Source organism: Megascapheus bottae, chromosome 15 (assembly GCF_031878675.1).
Source record: "Megascapheus bottae isolate mThoBot1 chromosome 15, mThoBot2.hap1, whole genome shotgun sequence".
Lineage (NCBI taxonomy): Eukaryota > Metazoa > Chordata > Mammalia > Rodentia > Geomyidae > Megascapheus > Megascapheus bottae.
The window spans coordinates 26,192,576-26,200,104 of record NC_143523.1 but is presented as its reverse complement, the minus strand read 5'-3'; positions in this window follow the sequence as shown (position 1 = coordinate 26,200,104).

Below are 7,529 nucleotides of genomic sequence, written 5' to 3'. Positions count from 1 at the left end.
GCTTATAGTATATCCTTATCCAAAAAATGAACCTGAGGTTTGGGTTATACCTAGAGAATAAGTTTCCTTTCACCAGAGGTAAATTGAAAGTAACCTTCAAGTATCTATATGTATCCTTTTTGTGTAAATGTGCTAATCCTGGGTCTTATACTCAGGGCCTGGGCAGTGACTCTTAGCTTTTTTGCTCAAGGCTAGCACTCTACCACTAGAGCCACAGCTCCACTTCTGGCTTTCTGGTAGTTAATTAGAAGACCAGAGTCTTATGGACTATACTGCCCAAGATGGCAGGAGAGGAGCCAGAGCTCAACCTCTTGAGTAGCAAGGATTACAGATGTGAGCAACCAGTGCCCAGCTGTGGGTCCTTTTCAATATCATTGAACGTTCATGCTTTTGAGTTATTCAAGATTTTCTTTCCTCTTCACTATTACTAATGTCCATTACTTTGGGAATGTTGTTTTTTTCAGGGATCTCATTGTCTTATTTTGCATAGTTCTTGTGTTTCTGCATTGAAATTTGTGCATCTAAAATCGAGTAATTTAATAGAAGTTTTAATGACTTATAGTCTTGCCATTCAAATCTTGTCAATACTCAGGCAGGACTACAGAGGGATGGGTCTTGTTGTCGTTTCTCACCATTGGATGGGAGGCTGTGGCTTGTCTGTTTTTATAGTTTATTCTTAGTTTTCTTTATTCTAATTGAATGTCCTCCTTCATCTATCTTATAATCAAGGTCTACTATTATTTTTTTTCAACTCGCTTCTATTCCATAAGCAAAGTTCCCAGTTGATTTTTAATTATTCATTAAGCTTTTGTTTCTAGAATTTCACATTTCCCCACCCCCCTTAGTATTTATGTGTCTATACTGAGTTCTTTCATCTCTGGAATTGCCTTCCCATTTACTCTCAACTTTTTATTCTCTTGAAATGTATCTATGTCCTCTTCTATTTCACTGATTGTTCTTTTTCTCAACATGTGAACCATACCCAGGGATGAATTGCAGAGGCAGTCTCCAAGGGCTGCCCAGTTTTCAGAATTATTGGCCCTATTTTGAAGTCTTGAATAACAGTGAATAGCTGCTTTTTTCTTCTACTATGGCTTGCCTTGGAAAGCCTTTTTCTATGTAGTTCTGCTTACTTGTTTGCTTCGTATTTGATTCTGGTTTTTTTGGCCAGTCCTGGGCTTGCACTCAGCGCCTGAGCACTGTCCTTGGACTTTCTTAAGTCTAGTGCTCTACCATTTGAGCTTCAGCACCACTTCCAGCTTCTTTCTATGCATGTGGTACCAAGGAATCGAACCCGGGTCTTCCTGCATGCTAGGCAAGCACTCTACCACTAGGCCAGCCCCAGTTTTTGATTCTTACAACAGCATGTGCATTTTCCCATCTCTCTTCATCCCTATTTTGATTTGGGTAACAGCAATCATTCTTTAGGCACTAACATACAGATCACAAGTTCAGTACAGACATACAATACCAGTGATCATGCAGCAACACCACTGCATATCTTTCCATCCAACTACGCATGGAATTATTGTCAAACTATATAGCTGACTTCACAGCCTTTGTCAGGCCAGTAAGGATTTTATTTATGCAAAGCTACTGGAGCTGAGCATTGGTGGCTCATGCCTGGAATCCTTGCCACTCAGGAGGCTGAGAGCTGATGATCAGGGTCCTAAACTAGCTTGAGCAGAAAAGTCCCGGTGACTCTTATCTCCAATTAGCCACTCAAACACCAGGGTTTTGTTTTTCCTTTTTTGCTGTTTTCTTTTTTTTTAAACCTGGTTGTTCATTCATGTGTCTTTGAGTGTTCAAGGGGAGGCACAGTAATGAAGGGACAAAGAGTGAGCAAACTGCCGCCAGTGGTACTCACTGGACATTGTTGAAGATGAACTCTACAAGTTATGGGTATCAATGGAAGGGTAAAACTGGGAGAGTGTGAGGGAAGAAGTGACATTGTCCAAAAAGAAACATACTCTTTCCTTGACTTATGTAACTGTAATCCCTCTATATATCATTTTTATAATAACAATAGTTTTATCAGTCATGAGGCTTGAAATCTGGGCCTGGGTGCTGTCCCTGAGCTCTTCAGCTCAAGGCTAGTACTTTACCACTTAGAGCCACAGCACCACTTCCAGTTTTCTGGTGGTCAATTGGAGATAAGAGTCGCACAGACTTTTGTACCTGGGCTTGCTTTGAACCACGATCCTCAGACTTCAGCCTCCAAAGTAGCTAGGACTACAGGTGGAGCCACTGGTGCCTGGCACAATACAAAAAAAATTAAGTAAAACATAATAAATTCAGAAAGAGGCCAGATATTTAAATAAAGTAAAAAGGCCCAAAAAGTATCATCTGTAACCCAATAAGGCTATATATAAAAAGAGCTGGGATTTTTACAGGACATGCTAGGCCCTTAAGATTATTATTGCTGTAGTAAAACATTAAGTGGTAAAAAGAAGAGGATAAGATCAAGGAAAAGGCAAAATGAGAGACAAGATGTCTATGGGAAGAGGGAATACAGAAAAATGATATTGCAGTGCAAATGTAACCTCTCTGTGCATAACCTTTATAATAACAAAAATAAGCTTTAAAAAAAGAAATGGTATTGCTTGAAAATACAGGTTAATTATTGAACATGCCTCAGATCAGGAACTGTGCTGTCTCTAGCTTTGTTCTGTTTTGCTCTGTACTGACTTGTTTGCTCTGTATTGATTCTGGGACGAGCTTCAGAAGGTTACATCAGGAAGATCGATAGTGTAAGGTCAGTGTGGATTACATAGTATGACCCAATCTCAAAGGCTGCTTTGGCTTTTTTTTCTTTCTTTTTTTTCTTTTTTGCCAGTCCTGGGCTTGAGCTCAGGGCCTGAGCACTGTCCTTGGCCTTTCTCAAGGCTAGAGCTCTACCACTTGAGCGTCAGCACCACTTCTGCCTTTTTTTCCATGTATATGGTACCAAGGATTCGAATCTGGGTCTTTGTGCATGCTAGGCAAGCACTCTACCACTAGGCCAAACTCCCAGCCCCTGCTTTGGCTTTTTAAGTCATTTGTCTTTCAACATGAATTTGAGAATTTGGTTTTCCAGTTTTTTCCCCCGCTTTGAAGCAGGTCATTGGCATTTCTAGGGGGAGATTGCCTTGAATTTGTAAATTGCTTTGAACATTACAGACATTTTAATACTATTAATTCTGCAAATCCATGAGCATGGGAAATATTTGCAGCTTTTGAATCTTTCTTAATTTCATTCATCAGTATTTTGTAATTTCCATAATTGACTTATTTTACATCTGTAGTTATTTTTTAGTAAGGACCCAAACAGGTTATTTTTCATTTTCAGTAATGAATTTACTTTTGCAAGAATACAAACATGATCATATCAAAACTTTAGGCCAGTCATTCTTTCACTTCTGGGACTTAGTGACATATGGCCATATACAATGAGCCAAAGTGAAATGAACTCCAGGATATGGAAACAAGAGGTTTATCTTTGTGATTGCTGTTATCAATGTACCATGTGAAGTTATATGTCTTCCCTCCCCGACCCCCGCTCCGCCGCCCATCTCTTTTTCTCCTAGTTTATCTCATGTTGTCACTACAACTGACTTTGGTACCTACTATATTACATACGAGCCTATTTGTTTATTTGAAATAGGAAAGGAAGGGGAAAAACAAGATGATTGGGAGGGGGCTGTGGGAGGAGAATCAGGAGAAAAATATGGGGACACCAATGTCTGGGAAGCAATGCACCTGCAACTCTTCTATAATCACCCCAACCATAAAATGCAATCATTTAAAAAATGCTATGGGGCCGAGAGTTTGGCCTAGTGGTAGAGTGCTTGCCTAGACTGCACAAAGACCGGGCTTTGATTCCTAAAACCACGTACATAGAAAAAAAACCCGAAAGTGGTGCTGAAGCTCAAGTGGTAGAGCTCTAGCCTTGAGAAAAGTCCAAGGACAGTGCTCAGGCCCTGAGCTCAAGCCCCACAACAGGCAAAAAAAAAAATGCTATGCAATCGGAGAAAAAGGAGGAGCCTTTTTCTCTACTGGAAATAATCACTATTCTACTTTTAAAGCCATGATTCAAAGATACAAGTCATTGGAATAAAAGTACTCCTACCATTTTTTCTTGTAATTCCTCACAATGAGTTTCAATATACCATAATAATTTCCATATTCCCAAAATTGTTGTCTATAGTTTCACTTTTTTGAATTGTATTTTATTGTTAAGATGAGATATACCGGGGCAGCAATCACATTCATCAGGGAGTGGGCACACTTCTGCTCGAACATCAATATCTCTTCTCATGCTCTTCCTCCCTCCTTCTCTCCTCCCACCCACCCCCAATCATCCTGTCCTACCCCTTGCCTTTCCTATTCCAAATAACACACAAATGTATATACAATATACCAAGTACCAAGGTCAGACACGGCACCAATATGAGACAATCCTAAAGGGGGAAAAAAGAGAAAAGAAATGACTTCACATAGTACATGAAGAACAACAATCTGACAAACCTCCTGTTTCCATATCCTGGAGATCATTTCCCCCAGCCTTATCCAACATGGCCATATCTACACAGCTTCTGAGCTATTGTGATCTTCTCCTAGGAGAATCCTAGATGCATACCAATTATTACAAATAAGGGAAACAATGGAGCCTATGTTCCTTACATCACTTAACATGATTTTTTCCAAGTCTTTCCATTTCCTTTCAAATGGGGTGATGTCATTCTTTCTAATGGTAGCATAGAATTCCGTTGTGTATAAATACCAAATCTTCTTGATCCAATCATCTACGGAGGGACATCTGAGTTGTTTCCTTATCTTAGCTATATGGTAAAAAATGCTGCAATGAAGATATTGTGGTAGTAGATTTAGTATGCCCATGTTTAAGGACATTTGGGTAAATGCCCAGGAGTTGGATTGCTAACTGATACGAGTGCTCAATGTTTAGTATTTGGGGTTGGCGGAGAGGTGGTCATAGGCCTGGGTGCTGTCCCTGAGCTCTTCAGCTCAAGGTTACCACTTTACCCTTGAACCAAGGCCCGCTTCCCATTTTCTAGTGATTAATTGAAGATAAGAGTCTCAGGTCCTTTTGTGCCTGAGCTAGCTTTGAACCTTGATCCTCATATCTCAGCCTCCTGAGTAGCTAGTACTGGCGTGAGCCACTGTGCCGGGCTTGTCTCGTCTTTTGAGGAACCGACGTACCGCTCTCCAGAGTGATTGGCCAAGTTTACACTCCCACCAATAGTGTAATAGTGATCCCTTTTGGCCACTTCCCTGCCAGCATCTGTTGTTATTAGATTTCTTGATAATGTCCATTTTCACTGCAATGAGGTGAAATCTTAGAGTTGTTTTGAATTACATTTCTTTTATGGCCAGAGATGCGGCACATTTCTTCATGTGTCTATAGGCCATTCTTATTTCCTCTTCAGACAAGTCTCTTTTTAAGTCTTCAGCCCACCTTTTAATGGGATGAGTGTTTAGTATTTCTTTGAAGATTTGTTTTAGGGAGATGCATTTTTTGAGCTGTTGATATATGTTAGATATGAGGCTTTTGTCTATTGTATGGTTAGTGACGATCTTCTCCCACTCTATTGAACTTGTTAGCTATGTCCTTTGCCATACAGAAGCTCTGCAGTTTAATGCAGTCCCATTTGTCCAAACCTCCTTTAATTTGTTGTGTTTCTGGGTCTTCATTAAGAAAGTTTCAACCTGTGCCAAGGAGACCTACTATATCTCCTATTCCTTCTTGCAAAGTTAGCAGGGTATCTGCTTTTACCTCAAGATGTTTGATCCTTTGGAATTCATCCTGGTGCAGGGTGACATAGAAGGATCCAACTTTAGTTTTCTGCAGGTGCTTAACAAATTCTGCCAGCACCCCTTGTTAAAGAGACTGTCTTTCTTCCATCCTGTTTTTTGGCTCCCTTAACAAAGATTAGGTGGCCATAGATCTGTGGATTAATTTCTGGGTCTGCAGTTCTAGTCCATTTGTCTTCAGACCTGTTCTTGTGCCAGATACCAAGATGTTTTGGTTACTATAGCTCTGTAATAAAGTCTAAAGTTTGATTTTCCTCCAGTGCTGTTCTTTCTGCTAAGGATTGTTTTTGCTGTATGGGGTCTTTTATTATTCCATATGAATTTTCAGATTGCTTCCTCTCTTTCATTAAAGAATGACATTGGGATATTGGTGAATATTGCACTGAATTTGTAAGTAGCTCTTGGCAGGATTGCCATTTTTACAATGTTAATGCTTCCAATTCAGGAACATGGGAGGTTTTTCACTTCCTTAGTTCTGCTTTAATTTCCTTTTACAGGTTTTTAAAGTTTTCACCGTAGAGATCTTTTATTTCCTTGGTTAATTCCTAAGGTTTTTTTTTAGGCTATTGCAAAAGGAGTTTCTTTTCTGCTTTCTGCCCCGCTGTTCTCATTGTTGACATACAAAAAAGCCATCGACTTTTGAAGGTTAATTTTATACCCTGCTATTTTAACAAAGTTTTTAATCTGCTCGAGTAACTTGGATGTGGAGCTGTAGTTACATTTTTGATCAAGTCATCTTTAGTTAAATGTATAACTTTAGGTCTTTAACAAATGTAGTTTATTGATCGGTTATTTCACTTTCTTTATATAGGGCCATTTATAAAGAAACTTTTGCCTTAGTTTCTTTACCTACAAAATGATAGAATCGACAGAAATGATGGTCAACATTGAACTTTACTAAAATATAGTTCTGTTGCTAACCATATGGTTCAAAGCAACATCCTAGAAGTCCACAAGAGGGCAGCCATACCAAACAGAGTAAACCTGAGGACAGGAAGATAAACTCTTGGGGTAGGCAGTATGTTTCCCTTGCTCTCTGCATGAAATGAAGGTATGAATGAACTTCCCCTACCAATCAGACCTTTTGTTTTGTATATTGAATATTCATTTTATGTAATTTGTTTCAGTTCTGGGGCTTGAACTCACGACCTGGGTGCCGTCCTGGGCATTCTGAAGGCTAGAGCTCTATCACGTGAGCCAAAGCACCACTTCTGACTATTTCTGTGTATGTGGTACTGAGGAATTGACACCAGTATTTTGTGCAGGCCAGGCAAGCACTCTACCACTAGACCATGCTCCTGGACCCCTGATTTTTTATTTTTTTTATTTTTTTGGTGGTTCATGGTTTCTGGGCCTGGGCACTGTCCTTGAGCTCCCACCCTGCCCTGCCCCATTTCCTCTTTTCTAGAGGTTAATTGGAGGTAAAAGTCTCACATTCTTTAGTGCCCCGGCTGGCTTTGAATCAGGATCTTCAGATCTCAGCCTCCTCAGTAGCTAGGATTCTAGGCGTGATCCACCATGTCCAGCCTGAATATTTATTTTGAAATAAAAGTTTCTCATTTCAATTTGTGAATGCATGTCATTGTTATTGTAGTATATGTTAGCAGTTTTGTTATCATGCATGGATGCTTTCTCTCTCTTTTTTTTTGCCAGTCCTGGGGCTTGAACTCACCACCTAAGCACTGTCATTGGATATTTTTTACTCAAGGCTAGTCCTC